The 27,732-nt window shown below is 33.9% G+C and overlaps 1 protein-coding gene and 1 long non-coding RNA gene across 8 annotated transcripts in view; one reads left to right on the top strand and one right to left on the bottom strand.

Moving 5' to 3' along the window:
- The window catches only part of LOC126821157 (dipeptidyl peptidase 3), a 183,136-nt gene extending 163,167 nt beyond the window's left edge, over positions 1 to 19,969 (bottom strand). For 2 of the 7 annotated variants that reach the window (XM_050549513.2, XM_050549510.2), the window contains exons 1-3: positions 19,914 to 19,944; positions 7,483 to 7,517; positions 4,624 to 4,658 (exon numbers count right to left, since the gene is read on the bottom strand). The gene's annotated coding sequence lies outside the window, so the exon portion shown is untranslated. Of the gene's footprint in view, positions 1 to 4,623; positions 4,659 to 7,482; positions 7,518 to 19,913 lie in introns of all 7 variants that reach the window. The other 5 variants (XM_050549517.2, XM_050549516.2, XM_056100758.1 and 2 more) reach the window with 4 other exon arrangements.
- Positions 1 to 27,732, top strand: part of LOC126821204 (uncharacterized) — a 163,188-nt gene that overhangs the window by 120,071 nt on the left and 15,385 nt on the right. The window lies entirely within an intron of this gene.

The raw sequence follows: 27,732 nt of genomic DNA, 5'->3' as shown, positions 1-27,732 counted from the left end.
GAAAATCGAATAATAATTGACACTTTTATTGACAAAAAACCTTAAAAAGTGACCTGTTGAAAATTGCCTATTTCTCCGCAACTGAACAAGTTAGAAACCATTTTGTGATATCTATATGATCGTAAGGGTTCATTGTATTAGTTGATTTGAATCAAATATCAAAATTTTAAACAAATAACAAATATGACTCATTTGAATAAATTATTTACAATTTTTGCCCAAATTACGTCATTTCCGGTGATATTGAAAATGTTAAATTGGTTTGACCTAGTTAAAATTGACATTACACATCAAATGGTGTCACTTTTATGAAAATCGAATAATAATTGACTCTTTTACAGGCAAACTAGCGTAAAAAGTGACTCATGCAAAATTGCCCATTTCTCGGCAACTGCGCATATTACAAATTAATTTTCACATACATTCTCTCCGTATAGATTATTGCTACGAGTTTATGAAAGTTACGAAGTAATATCTTAAAATATGAAAACGCTGGATGGGTTGTAAATAGCTTAATTTTACACCTTTTTTCACCTTTTGCTTTCGAAAAATGGTACCTAACTGTCAAAATTGTAGTTTTTTGTAAATTTACGCCACTTCCGGTGCCGACAGATAACACTATTGGTAACAAGAAAAATGACAATTGAGACAACGGAGCATATGAACTTTGTTTTATACAAATCGAACAATAAATAATTAATCTAGGACTGAAAAACTGAATTAGCCAATGGGGGGCCAAGGAAAATTACAGAGACAAAAAATTTTCACATTTTTGCCCAAGTCAGAGGAGTCGTTATATTTGTGTAAAACACGACTAAAAAATATTCATAAATAAAGTTTTTTGTAAAAATTTTAAATTTTCTAAATTTGGCGCCTAATATCTGCGAAGATTTGCCGAAAATCAAAAATCAAAAGTAGCGTAGCTATGTGCCCCGTCTCCGGCTATGCCAAAATGTATCGAAAGTTAAAATCCAATGATTATTGTTAAAATTACTGCAATATTTCTAAAAACGATAGCTTCGGTGATTTCCGACATTTCGCATTGTCGCAGAACGTTCAAAATAGCTTTATCCTCTAAGTCACACCCACTTTTCCGATAAAACCGAAGAAATCGTAACGATCCGACAATCAGTTGCTGAGATCTACTCAAAACAAAAGAATAATAATAATAATAAGAATAATAATTTTAACAAAAACAATAGTGTTTCACACAAGCTACGCAGTGTGAAACCCTAAATAATCGCCTTCGAAATGAATAATATGATTTACAATATTTTAAACAGTCAGGTTTAATGCTACAAGTTTATGAAAGTTGCAAAGAAATATTTTAAAATATGAAAAGTCTGAAAGCCTAATAATAATAATAATTTTAGCAATCTCAATAGGCTTTCAGACGAAAGTCTGAAAGCCTAATAATAATAATAATTTTAGTCCTAATAAGAAGAAGAATAATAATCTTAACAAAAACAATAGTGTTTCACACAAGCTACGCAGTGTGAAACCCTAATAATAATCTTAACAAAAACAATAGTGTTTCACACAAGCTACGCAGTGTGAAACCCTAATAATAATCTTAACAAAAACAATAGTGTTTCACACAAGCTACGCAATGTGAAACCCTAATAGTATCTAGACTCGGTTTATCGTTCCAGTGACTTATTACTAGATTGATTTATCCTAAATATAAATTTTACTGAATACTGAAGTTGAATTATATTGGCCTAAAGCCAAAGGGAGCAGTTATTGCTTAGAAATTCCTTGTCATTCGTCATTTGATTGTCATTCGTCATGCTACTGTTTGTCCTGTTAGTAAATGTGTAACCTAAATTAAAATTATCATATTAACAAAATCACAATTAAAAATATCAATTACAATCACAATATAATAAAGTTGTCACACAGGAATCATATATTTATCATCTAATACTATGCTTATGGTACATGTAAATAGAACAAATTAATTAATGGAAATGACCATAATATATTTCTTCCGACCGCTCCCAATGTATATAAGTACTACTACAAAGAAGACTATACTAGGTCTCTACGTAGTTATAAATTTAACTAGAACTGCGAAGCAGTAATGACGGGTTTCACCGGTGCCACGTTATCCTTGAACTTATGTCACTTCCGGTACTAATGAAACCGTTAAACAGGTTTCCACATAAGCATTGCACACATGAAATAAAATGGACGCAGAAACAACCAAATCCAGCAATCAATTCATTTGCTACATGTCAGTGATCCTGTCAAAATTACATTACTTCCGGTGATAATGAAAATGTTAAACTGGTTTATGAAATTAGAAATAGCATCATCACATGGTGAAAATTTTATGTAAATCCAATAATAATTGCCACCTTTATAGACCAAAAACCTTGAAAAATGACTTGTAGAAAATCGTCTATTTCTCTGCAACCTTACAAGTTAGAAACCATTTTGAGGTATCTGTATGATCGTATGAGTTCATTCTATTTGTTGATTGGAATCAAATATCATAATATTAAAAACATTACAAATCTGATTTATTTGAATAAAATATCTGTTTTGAAGGCTAAAAATACAGTTTTTGCCAAAATGACGTTACTTCCGGTGATAATGAAAATCTTAAATTACTTGTATGAAATCGTAAATAGCATTATGTATCACACAGTGAAAATTTCATGAAAATCGAATAATAATTGACACTTTTATTGACAAAAAACCTTAAAAAGTGACCTGTTGAAAATTGCCTATTTCTCCGCAACTGAACAAGTTAGAAACCATTTTGTGATATCTATATGATCGTAAGGGTTCATTGTATTAGTTGATTTGAATCAAATATCAAAATTTTAAACAAATAACAAATATGACTCATTTGAATAAATTATTTACAATTTTTGCCCAAATTACGTCATTTCCGGTGATATTGAAAATGTTAAATTGGTTTGACCTAGTTAAAATTGACATTACACATCAATTGGTGTCACTTTTATGAAAATCGAATAATAATTGACTCTTTTACAGGCAAACTAGCGTAAAAAGTGACTCATGCAAAATTGCCCATTTCTCGGCAACTGCGCATATTACAAATTAATTTTCACATACATTCTCTCCGTATAGATTATTGCTACGAGTTTATGAAAGTTACGAAGTAATATCTTAAAATATGAAAACGCTGGATGGGTTGTAAATAGCTTAATTTTACACCTTTTTTCACCTTTTGCTTTCGAAAAATGGTACCTAACTGTCAAAATTGTAGTTTTTTGTAAATTTACGCCACTTCCGGTGCCGACAGATAACACTATTGGTAACAAGAAAAATGACAATTGAGACAACGGAGCATATGAACTTTGTTTTATACAAATCGAACAATAAATAATTAATCTAGGACTGAAAAACTGAATTAGCCAATGGGGGGCCAAGGAAAATTACAGAGACAAAAAATTTTCACATTTTTGCCCAAGTCAGAGGAGTCGTTATATTTGTGTAAAACACGACTAAAAAATATTCATAAATAAAGTTTTTTGTAAAAATTTTAAATTTTCTAAATTTGGCGCCTAATATCTGCGAAGATTTGCCGAAAATCAAAAATCAAAAGTAGCGTAGCTATGTGCCCCGTCTCCGGCTATGCCAAAATGTATCGAAAGTTAAAATCCAATGATTATTGTTAAAATTACTGCAATATTTCTAAAAACGATAGCTTCGGTGATTTCCGACATTTCGCATTGTCGCAGAACGTTCAAAATAGCTTTATCCTCTAAGTCACACCCACTTTTCCGATAAAACCGAAGAAATCGTAACGATCCGACAATCAGTTGCTGAGATCTACTCAAAACAAAAGAATAATAATAATAATAAGAATAATAATTTTAACAAAAACAATAGTGTTTCACACAAGCTACGCAGTGTGAAACCCTAAATAATCGCCTTCGAAATGAATAATATGATTTACAATATTTTAAACAGTCAGGTTTAATGCTACAAGTTTATGAAAGTTGCAAAGAAATATTTTAAAATATGAAAAGTCTGAAAGCCTAATAATAATAATAATTTTAGCAATCTCAATAGGCTTTCAGACGAAAGTCTGAAAGCCTAATAATAATAATAATTTTAGTCCTAATAAGAAGAAGAATAATAATCTTAACAAAAACAATAGTGTTTCACACAAGCTACGCAGTGTGAAACCCTAATAATAATCTTAACAAAAACAATAGTGTTTCACACAAGCTACGCAGTGTGAAACCCTAATAATAATCTTAACAAAAACAATAGTGTTTCACACAAGCTACGCAATGTGAAACCCTAATAGTATCTAGACTCGGTTTATCGTTCCAGTGACTTATTACTAGATTGATTTATCCTAAATATAAATTTTACTGAATACTGAAGTTGAATTATATTGGCCTAAAGCCAAAGGGAGCAGTTATTGCTTAGAAATTCCTTGTCATTCGTCATTTGATTGTCATTCGTCATGCTACTGTTTGTCCTGTTAGTAAATGTGTAACCTAAATTAAAATTATCATTTGTCTTATTTGTAAATATATATATTAATATTATTTGTCATATTGTACATGTTTATATTGTAATTTGTATGCTGTTCTCAATGGATGTTTCGATACAAACAATAAAATAAAATCTTACCTTATCTTATCTATTTATATTAGCTCTCGAGCAGTCTATAATAATAATAATAACTTTATTTTCAAAGGGTTGAAAATTAGGCCAGGAGGCCTGTCTTACATTTTGCATTTTATAACAGAAGTTAAAGAAGTTACAAATGAAATTTGAAAACAGAGCAATATTTACAAAAGAATATTAACAAAATCACAATTAAAAATATCAATTACAATCACAATATAATAAAGTTGTCACACAGGAATCATATATTTATCATCTAATACTATGCTTATGGTACATGTAAATAGAACAAATTAATTAATGGAAATGACCATAATATATTTCTTCCGACCGCTCCCAATGTATATAAGTACTACTACAAAGAAGACTATACTAGGTCTCTACGTAGTTACAAATTTAACTAGAACTGCGAAGCAGTAATGACGGGTTTCACCGGTGCCACGTTATCCTTGAACTTATGTCACTTCCGGTACTAATGAAACCGTTAAACAGGTTTCCACATAAGCATTGCACACATGAAATAAAATGGACGCAGAAAAAACCAAATCCAGCAATCAATTTATTTGCTACATGTCAGTGATCCTGTCAAAATTACATTACTTCCGGTGATAATGAAAATGTTAAACTGGTTTATGAAATCAGAAATAGCATCATCACATGGTGAAAATTTTATGTAAATCCAATAATAATTGCCACCTTTATAGACCAAAAACCTTGAAAAATGACTTGTAGAAAATCGTCTATTTCTCTGCAACCGTACAAGTTAGAAACCATTTTGAGGTATCTGTATGATCGTATGAGTTCATTCTATTTGTTGATTGGAATCAAATATCATAATATTAAAAACATTACAAATCTGATTTATTTGAATAAAATATCTGTTTTGAAGGCTAAAAATACAGTTTTTGCCAAAATGACGTTACTTCCGGTGATAATGAAAATATTAAATTACTTGTATGAAATCGTAAATGGCATTATGTATCACACAGTGAAAATTTCATGAAAATCGAATAATAATTGACACTTTTATTGACAAAAAACCTTAAAAAGTGACCTGTTGAAAATTGCCTATTTCTCCGCAACTGAACAAGTTAGAAACCATTTTGTGATATCTATATGATCGTAAGGGTTCATTGTATTAGTTGATTTGAATCAAATATCAAAATTTTAAACAAATAACAAATATGACTCATTTGAATAAATTATTTACAATTTTTGCCCAAATTACGTCATTTCCGGTGATATTGAAAATGTTAAATTGGTTTGACCTAGTTAAAATTGACATTACACATCAAATGGTGTCACTTTTATGAAAATCGAATAATAATTGACTCTTTTACAGGCAAACTAGCGTAAAAAGTGACTCATGCAAAATTGCCCATTTCTCGGCAACTGCGCATATTACAAATTAATTTTCACATACATTCTCTCCGTATAGATTATTGCTACGAGTTTATGAAAGTTACGAAGTAATATCTTAAAATATGAAAACGCTGGATGGGTTGTAAATAGCTTAATTTTACACCTTTTTTCACCTTTTGCTTTCGAAAAATGGTACCTAACTGTCAAAATTGTAGTTTTTTGTAAATTTACGCCACTTTCGGTGCCGACAGATAACACTATTGGTAACAAGAAAAATGACAATTGAGACAACGGAGCATATGAACTTTGTTTTATACAAATCGAACAATAAATAATTAATCTAGGACTGAAAAACTGAATTAGCCAATGGGGGGCCAAGGAAAATTACAGAGACAAAAAATTTTCACATTTTTGCCCAAGTCAGAGGAGTCGTTATATTTGTGTAAAACACGACTAAAAAATATTCATAAATAAAGTTTTTTGTAAAAATTTAAATTTTCTAAATTTGGCGCCTAATATCTGCGAAGATTTGCCGAAAATCAAAAATCAAAAGTAGCGTAGCTATGTGCCCCGTCTCCGGCTATGCCAAAATGTATCGAAAGTTAAAATCCAATGATTATTGTTAAAATTACTGCAATATTTCTAAAAACGATAGCTTCGGTGATTTCCGACATTTCGCATTGTCGCAGAACGTTCAAAATAGCTTTATCCTCTAAGTCACACCCACTTTTCCGATAAAACCGAAGAAATCGTAACGATCCGACAATCAGTTGCTGAGATCTACTCAAAACAAAAACAATAGTGTTTCACACAAGTTACGCAGTGTGAAACCCTAAATAATCGCCTTCGAAATGAATAATATGATTTACAATATTTTAAACAGTCAGGTTTAATGCTACAAGTTTATGAAAGTTGCAAAGAAATATTTTAAAATATGAAAAGTCTGAAAGCCTAATAATAATAATAATTTTAGCAATCTCAATAGGCTTTCAGACGAAAGTCTGAAAGCCTAATAATAATAATAATTTTAGTCCTAATAAGAAGAAGAATAATAATCTTAACAAAAACAATAGTGTTTCACACAAGCTACGCAGTGTGAAACCCTAATAATAATCTTAACAAAAACAATAGTGTTTCACACAAGCTACGCAATGTGAAACCCTAATAGTATCTAGACTCGGTTTATCGTTCCAGTGACTTATTACTAGATTGATTTATCCTAAATATAAATTTTACTGAATACTGTAGTTGAATTATATTGGCCTAAAGCCAAAGGGAGCAGTTATTGCTTAGAAATTCCTTGTCATTCGTCATTTGATTGTCATTCGTCATGCTACTGTTTGTCCTGTTAGTAAATGTGTAACCTAAATTAAAATTATCATTTGTCTTATTTGTAAATATATATATTAATATTATTTGTCATATTGTACATGTTTATATTGTAATTTGTATGCTGTTCTCAATGGATGTTTCGATACAAACAATAAAATAAAATCTTACCTTATCTTATCTATTTTTATTAGCTCTCGAGCAGTCTATAATAATAATAATAACTTTATTTTCAAAGGGTTGAAAATTAGGCCAGGAGGCCTGTCTTACATTTTGCATTTTATAACAGAAGTTAAAGAAGTTACAAATGAAATTTGAAAACAGAGCAATATTTACAAAAGAATATTAACAAAATCACAATTAAAAATATCAATTACAATCACAATATAATAAAGTTGTCACACAGGAATCATATATTTATCATCTAATACTATGCTTATGGTACATGTAAATAGAACAAATTAATTAATGGAAATGACCATAATATATTTCTTCCGACCGCTCCCAATGTATATAAGTACTACTACAAAGAAGACTATACTAGGTCTCTACGTAGTTACAAATTTAACTAGAACTGCGAAGCAGTAATGACGGGTTTCACCGGTGCCACGTTACCCTTGAACTTATGTCACTTCCGGTACTAATGAAACCGTTAAACAGGTTTCCACATAAGCATTGTACACATGAAATAAAATGGACGCAGAAACAACCAAATCCAGCAATCAATTCATTTGCTACATGTCAGTGATCCTGTCAAAATTACATTACTTCCGGTGATAATGAAAATGTTAAATTGGTTTATGAAATCAGAAATATCATCATCACATGGTGAAAATTTTATGTAAATCCAATAATAATTGCCACCTTTATAGACCAAAAACCTTGAAAAATGACTTGTAGAAAATCGTCTATTTCTCTGCAACCGTACAAGTTAGAAACCATTTTGAGGTATCTGTATGATCGTATGAGTTCATTCTATTTGTTGATTGGAATCAAATATCATAATATTAAAAATATTACAAATCTGATTTATTTGAATAAAATATCTGTTTTGAAGGCTAAAAATACAGTTTTTGCCAAAATGACGTTACTTCCGGTGATAATGAAAATCTTAAATTACTTGTATGAAATCGTAAATAGCATTATGTATCACACAGTGAAAATTTCATGAAAATCGAATAATAATTGACACTTTTATTGACAAAAAACCTTAAAAAGTTACGAAGTAATATCTTAAAATATGAAAACGCTGGATGGGTTGTAAATAGCTTAATTTTACACCTTTTTTCACCTTTTGCTTTCGAAAAATGGTACCTAACTGTCAATATTGTAGTTTTTTGTCAATTTACGCCACTTCCGGTGCCGACAGATAACACTATTGGTAACAAGAAAAATAACAATTGAGACAACGGAGCATATGAACTTTGTTTTATACAAATCGAACAATAAATAATTAATCTAGGACTGAAAAACTGAATTAGCCAATGGGGGCCAAGGAAAATTACAGAGACAAAAAATTTTCACATTTTTGCCCAAGTCAAAGGAGTCGTTATATTTGTGTAAAACACGACTAAAAAATATTCATAAATAAAAAAGTTTTTTGTAAAAATTTAAATTTTCTAAATTTGGCGCCTAATATCTGCGAAGATTTGCCGAAAATCAAAAATCAAAAGTAGCGTAGCTATGTGCCCCGTCTCCGGCTATGCCAAAATGTATCGAAAGTTAAAATCCAATGATTATTGTTAAAATTACTGCAATATTTCTAAAAACGATAGCTTCGGTGATTTCCGACATTTCGCATTGTCGCAGAACGTTCAAAATAGCTTTATCCTCTAAGTCACACCCACTTTTCCGATAAAACCGAAGAAATCGTAACGATCCGACATAAAGTTGCTGAGATCTACTCAAAACAAAAGAAGAATAATAATAATAAGAATAATAATTTTAACAAAAACAATAGTGTTTCACACAAGCTACGCAGTGTGAAACCCTAAATAATCGCCTTCGAAATGAATAATATGATTTACAATATTTTAAACAGTCAGGTAATGAATTCCATAAATAGGCACCAGTAAATCTAATACTGTTTTTAACAACAGATAGATTAGGCCGAAGAATGACAATTTTGTTATTGATATTAGAGTATGGAGTATCGTAGTAGCAGAGGATGTTGGTTAAATATGAAGGGCATTGTTGATTAATAATTTTGTAAATAAATGCATATTTGTTCACTAAGTGACGCTGTTTAATATTTAAGAGTTTGATTGGGGCAAGGCCTGGAGCCAAATCTTTTGTATGTTCTATACCTAGAATCAATTTAAAGGCTTTGTTTTGTTGACGAGTTAGTGTACTCAAAGCAGTAGAGTCACCCCGATCCCAAACTGGTGAATAATAATCGAGATAGGTTTGTGTATATGCTTTGTAGAATAGAGACCGACATTGAAGTGGTAGTAGCTGCTTGATTTTGCGAAGTTGGAAAATCTTTTGATTCACAATTTTAATTACATAATGTACATGGTCGGTCCACTGTAAATGGTGGTCTAAAATAATTCCCAAAAGTTTGAACCTAGGAACAATTTAGATGACTGAGTCATTGATTTTAATACTAAGTTCAGACGATAAATGTTTACGCTTCTGTCTAGTTGTAATTAACATGGATTTTGTTTTGACCTCATTAACTATCATGCTATTTATGTCTACACCAATTCATCACCGTATCAGTATCAATTTGAAGATTGTTTTGAAGGTCAGAAACAGTTTTTGCACTAGTATAAATGGTTGTATCATCAGCAAAAAGATCACATTTAGAATTTAAATACAGAGGTAAATCATTTATAAAAATATTAAATAATAAAGGACCCAAGACTGAACCTTGTGGTACGCCATGAACTATTGGTTTACAAGAAGACAAATTACCATTTACAAAGGTCCTTTGTTGTCTATCAAGCAGGTATGAATTGAGAAACATTATAGATGTCTTGGACAATTGATACAATTGCAATTTTTGTAGTAACAGCTTATGATTTACCAGGTCAAATGCTTTCCTAAAATCAAAGAAAATGGCCCCACATAGAAGATTATTATTTAGGGAGTCATACATATTTTCAGTAATATTAGTTAAAGCAGTCAAACAGGACCTATTAGATCTGAACGTGGACTGGTTAGAATACAATAAATTATATTTATTAAGATATTCATTAAGATGTGAATAGACATGTTTTTCTAATACTTTTGATAAACTTGGTAATATGGAAATTGGTCGGTAGTTGTTTGGATCATTTTTGGGTCCATAAAACGTTAGCAGTTTTTAAAACAGTAGGGAAAACATTCTCATCAATACAAATATTATAAATATAGGTTAGGCTTTCAGAGATTATGTGTGCACCTTTTTGAAGAAACAGGGCATTAACAGAGTCTAGTCCAACGGCTTTTGTGATATCTAGAGCTTTTAGGGACTTATTAACTTCTGTTACTTTTATACCTGGGATATGAAATTGAGCTTGAGAAGGCTTATGATTATTAACAAAGACAGACATTTTTGTCATATCGATATTATCAATTGTTGTACTACTACGGAGTAAATTTCTGGCAATTTCAGTAAAATAAGTATTAAAATCTTCCGAAACAATGGGGATTGTTTGTGAATTGTTATTGTTTCTATTTAAAGTTGTGTTTATGGCATTCCATATAGTTTTAGAATGTTTATTATTAGAGACAAGACTTTGAAAATATATAGCTTTTGCTTTCCGAATCATACTCTTTAACAAATTTCTTTACATTTTAGACTAAGTAATATTTCCCTTCTTTTTATGGTAATCGCGTTGACGCGCAATATTAAAAATTTCTTTGGTAAGCCAGGGCTGCTTCGTAGCATTCCTAACACGTTTGGTTTTCTGTGGAGCATGTTTATTAGGGTTTCACACCGCGTAGCTTGTGTGAAACACTATTGTTTTTGTTCGGATTATTATTAGGGTTTCACACTGCGAAGCTTGTGTGAAACACTATTGTTTTTGTTAAGATTATTAGGGTTTCACACTGCGAAGCTTGTGTGAAACACTATTGTTTTTGTTAAGATTATCCCTATTATTATTTTTTTTTTTTTTCCAATTTGATTGTATCTCAGAAACTACATGTCGAATCGATACGATTTCTTCGGTTTTATTGGGAAAGTGGGTGTGACTTAGAGATTAAAGCTATTTTGGGCATTCTGTGACAATGCGAAATGTCCGAAATCACCGAAGTTGTCGTTTTTTAAAAAATGCCGTAGTATTAACAATAATCATCGAATTTTAACATATGATGCATTTTGATATAGCCGGAGACAAGGCACATAGCTGTGCTACTTGTGATTTTTGATTGTCGACGAATCTTTGTAGATATTAAGCGCCAAATTTCGAAAATTTAAAATTTTACAAAAAACTTTTTTATTTATGAATATTTTTACATGGCATTTTAACCAGGGTTGAAGAGTTATCCGATTTGACTAAAAATGTCAACATTTTTTGTGTCCGTAATTTTCCTTGGCCGCCATTGGCTAATTCAGTTTTTCAGTCCTAGATTAATTATTTATTATTCGATTTGTACAAAAGAAAGTTCATATGCTGCGTGGCCCAAAATGTCATTTATTTTGTTACCGGTAAAGATTCGTGTCGGCACCGGAAGTGAAGTAAAATCAGCAAAAACTACAATTTTGACAGTTCGGTACAACTTTTTGAAAGCAAATATTATTTTTTCAAAATTTGATATTACCAAAAGTATACGCCATGCAAAGGCGCACAAATCATCGGACTCAGTTTTTTTAATTTCGATTTCGTTTTCGGGCTATTTCGATTAAAAGGTGAAAAAAGGTGTAAAATTAAGCTATTTACAACCCATCCACCGTCTTCATATTTCAAAATATTTAATCGTAACTTTCATAACCTCGTAGCAATAACCCATACAAAGAGAATGTATGTCAAAATTAGTTTGTAATATCAGCAGTTGTCGAGAAATAGGCAATTTTGCATGAGTCACATTTCGTGCTATTTTGCCTGAAAAAGAATCAATTATTATTCAATTTTCAATTTTCTTTCACCATTTGATGCCGAATGTCACGTTTGGCTAGATTAAACCATTTTAACACCTTTACTGTCACCGGAAGTGACGTCATTTGGGCAAAAACTGAATTTTAGCCTTCAAAACCGATATTTTTTTCAAATGAGTCGTATATGTTATCTGTTGAAAAGTATGATATTTAATGTCAATCAACAAATAGAATGAACCCATACGACCATATAGATACCCCAAAATGGGTTTTAACTTGTAAGGTTTCAGAGAAATAGACGATTTTCTACTAGTCACTTTTCAAGGTTTTTGGTCTATAACAGTGTCAAATATTATTCGATTTTCATAAAAAATTTTACCATGTCATGCCTTATACCATTTCTGATTTCATAAAACTAATTTAACATTTTCATTCTCACCGGAAGTAATGTCATTTTAGCAAAAACTGTATTTTAGCCTTCAAAACAAATATTTGTTTGAAGTGAGTTATATTTAGTATTCGTTTACCATTATGATATTTCATTCCAATGGAAATATAGATTGGATCAATACGATCATAAATATGTCAATAAATAGCTTCTAGCATCTTCTCTTGCAAAGAAATAACCAATTTCGTCAGGATCACTTTTTAAGACTTTTCACATTTTTATTACAGTTTATGGGTTCTAAATTAATTATTTATTGCCTGATTTGTATAAAACAAAAGCTCATATACTCCTTGGTGCAAATTCTCAATCTTGTTTCTACCTATAAAGTTTTGTCGGCACCGGAAGTGGCGTAATCTTGCCTAAAATTTAAATTTTGACGGGTCGGGAGGTCTTTTCCTAAGGAAAAATCTTAATTTCTACAAATCTTATCAATGAAGATGACTGCTCCTACTACAGGCGCAAAAAAATGTCGGGCTTAGTTTTTGGGGTTTTTTTTATATCAGTTTTGTATTTGCGCCATTTGGATTTAAGGTTGAAAAAAGGAGTAAAAATCAGCTATTTACAACCCATTCATCGTCTTCATATTTTAAATTATTTCTACGCAACTTTCATAATTTTGTAGCATCAATCCATACGAGGACAATGTATGTCAAAATTTGATTGTAATATGCGCAATTGCAAAGAAATAGGCAATTTTGCATGCGTCACTTTTCACGTTATTTTGCATGTAAAAGAGTCAATTATCGTTCGATTTTCAATTTTTGTTACCATGTGATGCCTCATGCCACCTTTGACTAGGTCAATCCAATTTAACATGTTCACTGTCACTGAAAATGACGACATTTGGGCAAAAACCCATACGACCATACAGATATCACAAAATGGTTTCTAATTTGTTCGGTTGCAGAGATATAGGTTTTGGTCTATAAAAGTGTCAATTATTATTCGATTATCATAAAATTTTCACCAGGTGAGGCCTTATGCCATTTATACTTTCATAGAATTAATGTAAAATTTTTATTATCACCGGAAGTAATGTAATCTGGCAAAAACTGTATTATTAGCCTTCAAATTGTTTTGAAGTGAGTTATATTTATCAATCGTTTAACATTATGATATTTGATTCCAATGGACATATAGATTGGATCAATACGATCATATAGATGTCCAAAAATTGTTTCTAGCATCTTCCCTTGTCGAGAAATTTCCCATTAAAAAGTCAACTAACTTAGCGGTAAGTTAGTAAGTTAGTTCATATGCTCCGTTTTCCAAAATGTCATTTTTTTTGTTATCGATAAAGTTTCCTGTCGACACCGGAAGTGGCATAATTTCAACAAAAACTATAATTTTGACAGTTCGGTACCACTTTTTGAAAGCAAATATTATTTTTTCAAAATTTGTTATTACCAAATCGATGCGCAATGCAAAGGCGCACAAAACATCGGACTCAGTTTTTTTAATTTCGATTTCGTTTTCGGGCTATTTCGATTAAAAGGTGAAAAAAGGTGTAAAATTAAGCTATTTACAACCCATTCAGCGTCTTAATATTTTAAAATATTTCCTCGTAACTTTCATAAACTCGTAGCAACAATCCATACGAAGAGAATGTATGTGAAAATTTGTTTGTAATATGAGCAGTTGCCGAGAAATGGGCAATTTTGCATGAGTGACTTTTTACGCTAGTTTGCCTGTAAAAGAGTCAATTATTATTGGATTTCCATAAAAGTGACACCATTTGATGCGTAATGTCAATATTAACTAGGTCAAGCCAATTCAACATTTTCAATGTCACCGGAAATGACATAATTTGGGCAAAAACTGTATTTAGAGCCATTAAAACCAATAAATGAGTCGTATTTGTTATTTGTTTAAAATTTTGATATTTGATTCCAATCAACTAATAGAATGAACCCATACGATCAAATAGATATCACAAAATGGTTTCTAACTTTTTCAGTTGCCGAGAAACAGACGATTTTTAACAGGTAACTTTTCAAGGTTTTTGGTCCATAAAAGTGTCAATTATTATTCGATTTTCATAAAACTTTCAGTATGTGATACCCAATGCCATTTACGATTTCATACAAGTAATTTAAGATTTTCATTATCACCGGAAGTAACGTCATTTGGGCAAAAACTGTATTTTTAGCCTTCAAAACAGATATTTTATTCAAATGAGTCTGATTTTTAATATTCTTAAAATTATGATATTTGATTCCAATCAACAAATAGATTGAAACCATACGATCATACAGATACCAAAAAATGGTTTCTAACTAGTACGGTTGCAGACAAAAAGACGATTTTCTACAAGTCACTTTTCAAGGTTTTTGGTCTATAAAAGTGGCATTTATTATTCGATTTACATAAAATTTTCACCATGTGATGCCTTATGCCATTTCTGATTTCATAAATCTAATTGAACATTTTCAATATCACCAGAATTACTGTACACTTACATGTAATAAATGTATAAAATGAATTGATATTGCTGGATTTGGTTGATTCGGCGTCCATTTTATTTGATCTGTGCAATGCTTATGTGGAAACCTGCTTAATGGTTTCATTGGTACCGGAAGTGACATATGTTTAAGGTAACGTGGCACCAGTGAAACCCGTCATTACTGCATCGCAGCTCTAGGGCTTTATTGGGATCATTTGTGCTATAAACATTATCAAATGGGGTGAGTTGTAAATCTTTTACATAATCAGATTCAGAAAAATATTTAAAAGATCGATATGTAATCAGGGATAGAAACTAACGCTCGCCCGCTCGCCCATGGCGAGTAAAAGTCAGTACGGGCGATTGAAATTCAAAATCAATTAGCCCGTGTGGCGACCTGATATTTTGGTAGTTGTAATAATTGATAATTTGTACTTAATGAACACTGTCATGAAACTAACTTCCGAAAATCGTCGCCATCCCTATTTATGTGTTTTTAATCTTTGGCTGTTCCATTTCGCCATACCGGTATGAAATCTGAGCAAGCAAGCTTGCTGATTGGTTGAAATTGTAGATAAATAGATAGATAGATTTTATTACATAAAACTCCCTTTTCGGGCAGCATGTAAATTATACATTACAGTCAGCATGCTAAATACATTATAAAGTGGATGAAAAATACATAAAAAAAAAAAATGGATGAAAAATATATAAAAAGTAGATGAAAGATACATAAAAGTGAATGAAATGTACATTTACATGTACATACATTGAGGCAGTATGTGCAAAATATAAACCAAAGTTTTGAATATATGCCATAGTCGCTTAAACTAAACGTGAAGAGGTCTTTGAATTGTTGGTTGTTTATTTATATATTTATTTATTTTTTGGTTTATATAGAAGTGGGTGCCACATCCCTTATTTTGAAAGCTTGATGCACAAATGTGCACACTGCGTTTGCCAGAGCAAACGGTGGGTTAAACATGTTTTCGAATGAAAATGGATACATTTGGGTCTCAAATGCCCCATAAACAATTGTCTTACGGAGTTCCTCATAGCGGTTGCATTCAATGAGAAAATGATACTCATTTTCAACTTTCTGTTGAGGGCAGTTTGTGCAAAACCGCAGATGTGCAGGTCTATTCTTGTATCGCCCTCTCTCTCTATTTCAAGGGAATGTGTGCTTAGACTAAGGCGGGACATAGCGGTTTTAGTTTTAAGATTTTTAACAGCTTGCAGGTAGGGCACCGTAGCCTTGATATTCTTTGTATGATAACAAGGGAGGGTACACGGAACAGCCTCTGTTTACACCTCAATGAATTATGAAGCGGGAGTCGATATAATTGAATAACTTTTCAGTCATATTTCAGGTTAATTATCATAAATCGCCTAACCTAATCGTTGATATACACGAAGCAATTTAACGAAGAACATGGATGTTAAAAGGTTTTATAACAGCGATATATTATGGCAATGAAGACACTCGTAAATACACGTGCTCTGCTATAAATAACTTCATCACTCGGTGACAACTTATAATATTAAATTTTAAGGACATTACATCATATTATTTTGCACATCACAACTGAATTTATAAAACATAAATGAAATATAAATACAAATGAGGCCCCTGAAAAAATCTATTGTATTGAAGATTAAACTTCCAAAGGACAAATATGAAATATGAAATGAAATGTGCCAAATTGAATTTTAATATATGTCTTCATGACCAGGGCTCTATAAAAGTTTAGTGTGCCTGCGCACACACTTGAAAATGTGCGAGCGGATTTGGCGAGCGGTGTAAAAATATATTTGGCGAGCGGAGCGAAGCAAAAAAAATTTTGGGAGGGGGGCGCATGGTCTTTTATGAAAATTAAACCCTTCTTGGTGTATTTTCAGAGCATCTGCTGCCTTTTGTATTTGGTTCAGTGCAATTCAAATTTTCATTTATATATTCAAATTTTACCAAATTCACTTAATTTTCATCAATGATACAGGGATCAAAAAACTTTTTGACACCACCCGACCGAGCATAATATTGTCCCGCCCCACTCAGACCTTTCGGTATTTGTTGTTTTGTTGGTTTTTTTTCAAATATTACTTTATTACTTTGAGATTAAAAATTGAATTTTAATATATGTCTTCATGACCAGGGCTCTATAAAAGTTTAGTGTGCCTGCGCACACACTTGAAAATGTGCCTGCAGGGTCATACTGAAACACAGGGATGTAGCCAGGATTTGGCGAGCGGTGTAAAAATATATTTGGCGAGCGGAGCGAAGCAAAAAAATTTTGGGAGGGGGGCGCATGGTCTTTTATGAAAATTAAACTCTTCTTGGTGTATTTTCAGAGCATCTGCTGCCTTTTGTATTTGGTTCAGTGCAATTCAAATTTTCATTTATATATTCAAATTTTACCAAATTCACTTAATTTTCATCAATGATACAGGGATCAAAAAACTTTTTGACACCACCCGACCGAGCATAAAATTGTCCCGCCCCACTCAGACCTTTCGGTATTTGTTGTTTTGTTGGTTTTTTTTCAAATATTACTTTATTACTTTGAGATTAAAAATTAAAACGATTCTTAAAACGGTGTTAGTGTTTTATTTGAGTACAACAAATTATGACAACAGGTAGATATTGATAATTAAAACACGTAGTATTTGACTTGTTTGTAAAGTTGTTGTACGTGTCTCACGAATATTATTGTTATTACGGTGGAATGAGAATCAGGTCAGGCAGAAACTGAGAAAGCTCTCATCGTCCTCCTAGTCCTACTCTCGGGCCGTAGCAAATCCACGGTCAACACAGGTAAGAAATAAAATTGGAGTGCCGTAAATTGGTCTGTGTGACCTATTTACGGCAAATAAACACATCTTCTAAGTATAAATAAACCAAATACCAATACATCTTTCTTTAAACTAATTTGGGATGATAGGGTCTACTATGGCACACATAAATAAATTATGCCGTGACAGACATGGTTTGCGTACGTCAGCTTTTACCATGGCTTTGCCGTTTAATTGCCGTGGTAAATTTTGAGCGCCGAGTTTCTTGTGTACAGAGAAGGACGAAGGGTTTAAATACGACTGGGCTGCTTTCTTCGATTTTTTCTTTGTGCTGGGCGGCAAAAAATAGTGCCAGGCGCGTGGCTACATCTTTAAAAATGTGCCTGCAAAAAAAATTTTTTAAAGCAAATGTGCCTGAGCACGCCGTGCGCATGTGCGCAGAAATATCGATGCCTGTTCATGACTGATTAATGAATTCATTATTTGATGAAAAAACAGAGGCAACAATGAACAAAGTCTATTTGTTGTATTATTAAATGTGCCAAAATAAATTTAAGTGCATGTATTTTGGTGTTTTTGATTGATTAATGATGAACAAAATAACAGTCTAAAACAGAATTTTTAAGTCTGGTGTCAGTTTCTTACTGGGCTAGTAGAATGTTGGCTGGGCTAGTAAGATCTGAAAGCTACTAGCGCAAATGGCTAGTGACCATTTCAGGTTAGTTTCTACCCCTGTAATATATGATTAGTTTTGGGGATTTTTACGCCCTTTTTGTTCCATGTAAAACATGATGGATAATGATCCTATATGAAATATGAAGGAACACTAGTTTCAATTATATTATTAGGTGAGGACACGATGACATGATCACTTAAGGTAGATGAGTGATTTGTGACTCTTGTGTAGGAGAAGTAATAATACATCTAGCCAGTAGCAATTATTATTATTTAAAATATCAATATTTAAATCACCAAACATTATTATTTCAGACCCAGAATTCCAAGGTAGTTCAATCATTTCTTTAAAGTTTTCAAGCCAGTTACAGCGCGAGGCTGGATTGCGATAAACGCAGCATAGGAGAATAGGGGTCGTATTTTTCAATTTTATTTCAAGCCAGATTGACTCTATATCGGGGTGTTCAAGATCGTTTCTTCTCATACAATTGAGCGTATCTCTTACATATAAATGCGTACCCGATGAACTATTGCTACAGCCGTCTTTAAGAAACGGTGCATGGAAGCCAGGAATACTAATGTATTCATCATTCACGGAGGCATTTAAATGGGTTTCAGAAAAACCAAATATCAAAATTTCTGATTAATTCTTTAAGCTCATCAAGCTTATTAATTATGTGACAAACATTTAAGTGACCACAGTGAATTCCTCTTTGTTTTAAGAAGTTAAACATATCAAGGGGAAATAACTCGAAGTACTAAAGCTATTTGCAAAACAAAACAATAGGTTGATAACTTAAGAGAGGCCTAGACGCATTCACTCCAGTACATTACTACATACATGTATATATCTAAAAGTTACAGCATGCATATGGGTTAAAGCCTGATGGCAATCCTTTAAGTTACACAAATATAGATATTTTACAAAAAGACAAACCTAGACATGTAAATACAAGTAGGAAAACAAAATGAAATATATGTACCAAACAAGTACTAGTAGTGAAGTACTTGATGTAAAACAATTGAACAAGATTAACACAATAAGTAAGACAGAAAATGGCTGTTTAAAACAACCTCTAGCAAAAATAACTAGACACTAAAGTAATGAGCAGATATTTAAAGTAGGAAAGTCTCTAACTCAATAACATCCAAAGTCTTCGACATTGAAAAACACGAATTATTTGTTAATTTAAATCAACATTGATGTGATGTTGTGATCTTACCAGAAAAAGAGAGTCGACCCTAAGTCCAAATCAAATAGTCAGTCGAATAAACCGGTCGATGGCTTATTAAAATTTTGGAATCGTTTGTAATCAGTATAAGTTAAAGAAAAAACGCACTAATTCCAATATCTTTTATCATTGTTTTTGTTTATTTTTTACGTCCCCTCATGTTCAAATTTGATTGTTCAAATTAAAACTTTAAGGTGTTATCTTAGTCATGCTTTACTTTTTCCCTCATCCCCATATGCCCCCATCTTTTAAGTGCACGCCAATGTGTACACGGGACCTCGGTTTTTTCGTCCCATCCGAACGACTAGACATCTGTTCTTGTCCACCTCCAAAAGAATAGAGTCCCTATATATGATATGTTGGGTTAGGGGGGCGTATGGGGATGAGGTATTTGACATTATCGACTGGATTATTCGACTGAACTATTCGACTGAACTTTTCGACTGGTTTATTCGACTGGATTATTCGACTGAACTAACTGACTGATTTGATCGACTGGACGAGGCCACATGAAAATGTCAAATACCACATCCTGACACGCCCCCCCCCCCACCCCACCCCATCCCCTTTCTTCGTTCATATCATATATAGGGACTCTATTCTTTTCGAGGCGGACAAGGACAGCTTTCTAGTCTTTCGGATGGTACGAAAAACCGAGGTCCTGTGTATACATTGGCGTGGATGTAAAAGATCCCTTGACAGATGGAATTTGATAAAAGAGTAGGCCGTAGTGCCGCTGTCCGGGCAAACTTTCCATCATAGCAGTGTATGGCGTATGCCCGTCTTCATTAGCTCAGTTCAAAGCAGAACAGTAGGACGTTAAACCCCATTTCATTTCTTGAAACTAGTTGGGAAGCTCCCCGGTCCCTACCCCATGCCCCCGGCTCCTTCAGCTATGGCTACGAGCATGATTTGCTACTATATTATCTTAGCCCGCTGCCACTGCTGCTTAATATTGAGTGACTTGTTTATTCGACTGAATTATTCGACTGGATTATTCGACTGAAGTATTCGACTGAACTATTCGACTGAAGTGTTCGACTGAACTTTTCGACTGGTTTATTCGACTGGATTATTGGACTGAACTAACTGATTGATTTTATCGACTGGACGAGGCCACATGAAAATACCTCATCCCCCCCACCCCATTTCATTTCTTGAAACTAGTTGGGAAGCCCCCCGGTCCCTACCCCATGCCCCCGGCTCCTTCAGCTATGGCTACGAGCATGTTTCTGTGGACTAAGATAATACAGTAGCAAATCATGCTCGTAGCCATAGCTGAAGGAGCCGGGGGCATGCCGTAGGGGCCGGGGAGCTTCCCCACTAGTTTCAAGTCTTATGTGATATTTCGCCCCAACCCCCACAAGAATAGATTCCCTATATATATGACATGACCGTAGAAAAGGGGATGCGATGGGGGTTGGATGGGAGGGACGTGTGGGAATGAGGTAGCAAATCATGCTCGTAGCCATAACTGAAGGATCCGGGGGCATTGGGTAGGGTCCGGGGGAGGCTTCCCAACTAGTTTCAAGTCTTAAGTGATACATATACTAGTATTTTCGCCCCCACCCACACGCCCCCTCCCATTCCACCAACACCCCCTTTCTATGGTCATATATAGCGACTATTCTTTTCGAGGTGGGGGCCGACAATATTAGTATCTATTTAAGTACAATTATCTCCTGCGACGGGTGAGGACCAAACCCCACCCAAGCCCTCGGCTCCTACAGCTATGGCAACGAGCATTGGGCTACTCTATATTATCTTGGTTCACTGTTGGGCTGTTTTTCCGACTGGTTTCATCGACTGAAGTGTTTGACTGATTTTATCCACTGAGATATGTGGGGGATTTTATCGTCTGGACGAGGCCACATTAAAATGTCAGATTTATTTAAGATGAATCGTTACTTGGAGAGACCAGCTTAGGAAACCTATATACTACATGTAGTTGGGGATCCGATTTATAGGAAGTTATAAGTTGTTTAATTGTTGCTGTTATGTAGGCACTATTTGCTCCTGAAATAAAGTGTTGAAGTTCCAGTGCAAGAATCTGTATTCATTTCTGATCCTAAGAGAACACACATCGAAGAGCTACATTCACTGCTAGTCAAATTGTACATAATATATTGAAGAAGAAAGGATGAATATCAACTTTATTCTTCCTTCAGCAGCAGTAGCAGCAATAAGAAATCTTGATCAACTATCTGTCTTGGAGTCTCAAACCGGGGTTTAAATGGGCTTTAAAAGGGACTTCTCAGAAAATTAATTACCCCGTCCGGAAAAGAAATATCGTTCTTTTGCCCAAATACAAAGGGATAGACAGCGACAGATGGAATTTTTTGCAAAGAAGGGTGCCCAAAAAGTACAGGTTTCTGTGACCTCCAGTAAAAAGGATGCGGGTGTTCAAAATGTGCGGGATACTAACGATGTATCTGTTTTTAATAACCCTGTGTTAATGGTTTCATCCTGCCAATTGCCATGATAAAGGTTGCAGCCATGCGAGATGTTTCAGGTTTTAGTGCCAAATGCACCAGTAGTCAAGACTCAAGATCACAGATTTAGACATTTTAGGCCTTACAGCAGGAATCCTTTGTACAGGAATAGAAATTATTATCCTGAAAATAGTTATAGATTATGTTATTTTGAATAATAGAAAAATAAGGATTTTGATTGTATTAATGGTTAAAACATGGGGTCATGTTTTTGTTTGAAATAATTTTAAGGTGGATACACATGACTAATGTACAGGTCATATGTTATTTTATTATTGTTTAATTCTATTTTTAATTTCAAATCTATATTTTAACATTCATTAATGCAGACAACAATTAATTTGTCACTCCATATAAATTATGACAGGCTGGCAACTAGAGTGTTTGATCTGTTCAGTTTCTTTAACTATTGTTTTAAATGGCTTAAGACTTAATCCTTCAATAATTATATGCTTATTTCAACACTTTCATAGTAACTAATTTATATAAAAAGACAAGTGTGTGTAGGATGAATTATACAGTAGTTGGAGAGACCAACTTAGTTGGAGGACTGATTTATAGGAAGTTATAAGTTATAAGTTGTTTACTTGTTGCTGTTATTTATTTGCTCCTGAAATAAAGTGTTGAAGATCTATTCAAAGAATCTGTAGTCATTTCCAATACTTAGAGAACACACTCCACGCGATACATTCCCTGAAAGTTGAACCATGTTATGAGCATGAAAGGGCTACTTAATAATATGAAATGAAAAGGAGTTTAACGTCCTACTGTTGGGCTAATGAAGACAGGCATACGCCATACAGTGTGCCATGAGGGAAATTTTGTCTGGACAGTGCACTACAGCCTACTCTTATATCGAATTCCAACTGTCAAGGAATCTTTTACGTTTATTCCAATGTGTACACAGGACCTCGTTTTGTCATCCCATCCAAATGGCTACACAGCTAACCTTGTCAGGCCCTCTGTCCTGCATCACTGACAAAGGTCAATCACACCGGAAAATCTGGATGAACTCTTTCGGGCAATGCAGGGATCGAACACCTACATGTAACCTCCAGACTAGTGAGCTGGCGTCTTACCCACTTAATCACTCCCGCTACATAATGAAGTGAAATGGGGTTTAACATCCTACTGTTGTGCACCGACTAGGCTAATGAAGATGGGCATATGCCATACAGTGTGCTACAAGGGAAATTTTGCCCCGACAGTAGCGCTACAGCCTACTCTTATATATTGAATTCCAACTGCCAAGGGATCTTTTACATGCACGCCAATGTGTACATGGGACCTTGGTTTTTCATGCCATCCAAAAGACTAGACAGCTGTCCTTTTTGTCACACCCTCCGGACAAGGGGAAACCACCTGGATAAAATCCTGAGGAACTGTCTCCGCCAATACCGAGAACGAACCCGCGACCTCCAGGCTAGCGAACCAGCGCCTTACTCACTTAGCCATTGTTGTTCCAGGCTACTTATTGATCTTGGTTCACTTGGTTAGTCATTAGAAGCAGACAGCAATTAATTTGTCAGTCGATTTAAATAACTAAAGTGGGTGGTTTGTTAAGTTTCTTTTACTATTGTTTAAATGACTTAATCCTTCAATAATTATATGTTTATGTCAATACTTTCATAGTAACTAATTTATATAAAAAGAAAAATGTATGTAAGATGAATTATAGTTGGAGAGACCAGCTGAGGGAACCTAGATACCAGTTGGAGGACCAATTTGTAGGAAGTTATAAGTTGTTTACTTGTTGCTGTTATTTATTTGCTCTTGAAATAAAGTGTTGAAGATCTATTCGAAAAATCTGTATTCATTTCCGATACTTAGAGAACACACTCGACCAGATACATTCCCTGAAGTTGGAACCGTGTTATGAGCATGAAAGGGCTACTCAATGAAATAAAATGGGCTTTAACGTCCTACTGTTGTGCACCGACTGAGCTAATAAAGTCAGGCATATGCCATACAGGGGATTTTTTTACGTGCATGCCAATGTGTACATGGGACCTTGGTTTTTCATCCCATCCAAACGACTGCCCCACTGTCAGGGGGAAACCACCCGGAAAATCCTGAGGAACTTTTTTGGCCAATACCAGGAACAAACCTCCAGGCTAGCGAGCCAGTGTCTTACTTATTGTTATCTTAGTTCACTCCAATTAGTGCTTCATAAAGTATGGTCCTCCACCATCAAGTCAAGCGACTGCTTTTTTTCGACTGAAATATACACTGAAATATTCGACTTGACAAGGTCACAAAAAAAACCCTGACTCGTCCAATACCCCCAGCCCCTGACTACAGGCCTATGTAGGATTCTATTAACTTAGATGACGGGCCAAAAACATTACTCTCCAGTTAAGTACATGTATCAACTAAATACCTAGATCATAAGACTACTTTTGCCCGAAAAATCTGACTTTAAAGTAGCTGGGAGGGGCGGGGGGTGAAGCCCCTGGCTACGACCATGATTGGGCTATTCTATATTACCGTAGCTCACTGCCACCGGTACTTAATATTGAGCGACTGGTTTTATCGAATGGGATATTTGACTGTTTTTCGCCAGGATTATTCAACTGGTTTTATTGACTAGATTATTTGACTGTTTTTTTTCAACTGGATTATTTGACTGGTTTTGTTGACTGAATTATTCGACTGGTTCTGTCAACTGAATTATTTGACTGATTTTATCGTCGAAAAATATCATATATCCCAGTCAATAAAACTATTTTCTTGTGGCCTCATCCAGACGATAAAGCCAGTCAAATATCTCAGTCAATAAAACCAGTCAAATAATTCAGTCGATAAAACCAGTCTGATAAAATAAGTCGAATATCTCAGTCGATAAAACAAGTCAAATACCTCAGTCGATAAAACCATGGACCTTATAATACCATGATAAAACCAGTCGAATATCACAGTCAATAAAACAAGTCGAATATCTCAGTCAATAAAACCAGTCGAATATCACTGTCGATAAATCCACATCCCAGATCAAGTTGGGTCTTCATACCAGATCAAGTTGACAAAATGTGCTTTTGACAGTTATATGATGAGAAGTTAAAAACAGTCGCTCAATAATAAGCAGGAATTGCAGTGAACTAAAAGATAATACCGAGTAGTTCAGTCATACCCATAGCCATAGCTGTAAAAGAGCCGGGGCTTGCACCTCCCTCCCATGCCAAATAGATTCAAGTTCGATTTATGGGGCAAAAGTAGTCTGATAATTAGGTATTTAGTGCCGGGGATAGCCGAAAAAACAGTCAAATAATCCGGTCGAAAAAAAAATCAAGCAGATAATTCAGTCGAATAATCCAGTCGCTCAATATGACGAGGAAAAACGTAAAGCTTGACTTTATTAAGCAGTGGTGGCAGTAACTAAGATAACAACATGTAGCCTACTCCTCTATAAATCCCTCCACACGGTTGTTTTTATTCCGAAGCGACTAGATACTATGCTGTCATCAGTTTTATGCATCGGACACAGACTTAATTCAAGTTGTTTATATTTGTTCGGCCATTGTTTTCAGTTGATGACGTCAGTCGTTGACCCTTAACTCTAGATGACGACCTTACTCGCAAAGAGAGGTCAACACGTTGTTTAGAGGATTGCTATTGGAAGGAAAATCTCAATAAAGTTGTGACTTCAACTGTCAGATTTGAACTTGGGGGAAAATAATCAAAATAGACAAAAAACGATGTAATCATTTGAGTTAGTGCGTTTTTTTATTTCAGTCAAACAAACTATTCCCAAATTTTAGCCCAACCATCGACCGAGTTTGTTGACTGGAAATTCTAGTGGTACTTAGGGGTAATTGGAAAAAGATGGGCTTCTGGGCCGGGTAGATTAATCACTGGAAATCACCGGATTTCATTTACAATCACCGGAATTCACCGGAATTGACTTCGAAAATCCCCGATTCCTCCCACAAAACTAATTTATTTTAAATGTATAATACATTATAATATAACGAATAACTATTTTGATCTCTCCACAGGCCAGATGAAGGCGCTGTTGGTGTATTTATTTGGAAAGACTACCGGGATTCATGTCAAATAATTATATGCATCATTATGATAAGGCAGTAGCTTTTCGGGTAGACTAATCACCAGAATCACCGGAATTCATTTACAATCACCGGAATTCACTTCCAAAATTCCCGATTCCTCTCACAAAACTCACTTATTTTAATTAAATGTATAATACATTTTGATCCACGGGCCACATAAAGGCATTGTAGGTGTATTTGTATGAAAGACTTCCGGAATTTATTTCAAAATGCATCACGATTATGATAACGTAGGGCGCGTCGTATTACCCAATAATGTAGGTTGTGGTTGATTTTGCTGCCATGGGAAATGAACATTAAATTTGACTATATAGAAACATATGCTACAAACCTAACGATGAAATATAGTATTTATTTTAAGGTGTTGGGGATTAACTGTATGGCTTCGCATATATCTCCAATAAACACATATTTTTGTGGGAATTAAAATATTGTTGAATGCCAATGTTAGCGAAATATATTTGAATATGTGTGCATCAAAAAGGCATAGATTGAGATATATATAAAAAATGTGGCATAAATAATGTTTTAATGCAATTCTATATGCGTTATACTTTTCTATCACTCTCAAACAATGTGTGTTTAAATTGAATTAAAATCACCGACACATGATATCTCGGTTGTATGATTTAAAGATATAGATAAATGTAGAAATGTTTTTATATATAGCGGGTTGTGTTATGCCCAAAATTAGTATTTTGCGTAAAAAGACGAAGAACGCTGAATGCTGCCGATGAGCGCCGCATCCATGTGCCCGGTTGAATTATCTGTATTATTTATTGCAGACCTACCCTTTCCAACACCTGCAATGGTGTGGTAAAGTTGATAGATTGAACCTGCTTAGTTCGGGAAAATAGATTTCTTGATTGACAACACGATAAGGTTTAAATAAGTTTATATAATCCACAAACGACACATGATACAGTTTAAAACAATTAAATGAAACGCGTAAGCGCGTAGTCGATGTTGGTCGATCTAGATGTATTTCAATTCACCATAACCATTAAACACCATTTCTGTTGGTACTACACATAACTATAACACAAAATACATTTATGCTCGACAAGTTGGCCCTGAAAATACAATAGTTGCCATTATCCATATATTCGTAACCAACAGTTCTATTGGCTACACATCCTACAATTTTTACCTTACAGTATTTGAATTACATATATAATTATATATCAAACACTCATGAAACTCACAGTCCACTTGCAGTCATCTATTACAAGAAAGTTAAATTAAATAGCT

This window comes from Patella vulgata, chromosome 5, assembly GCF_932274485.2.
Source record: "Patella vulgata chromosome 5, xgPatVulg1.2, whole genome shotgun sequence".
Lineage (NCBI taxonomy): Eukaryota > Metazoa > Mollusca > Gastropoda > Patellidae > Patella > Patella vulgata.
The sequence above is the reverse complement of the archived record's forward strand: the minus strand, read 5'-3'. Positions and strand labels throughout refer to the sequence as shown.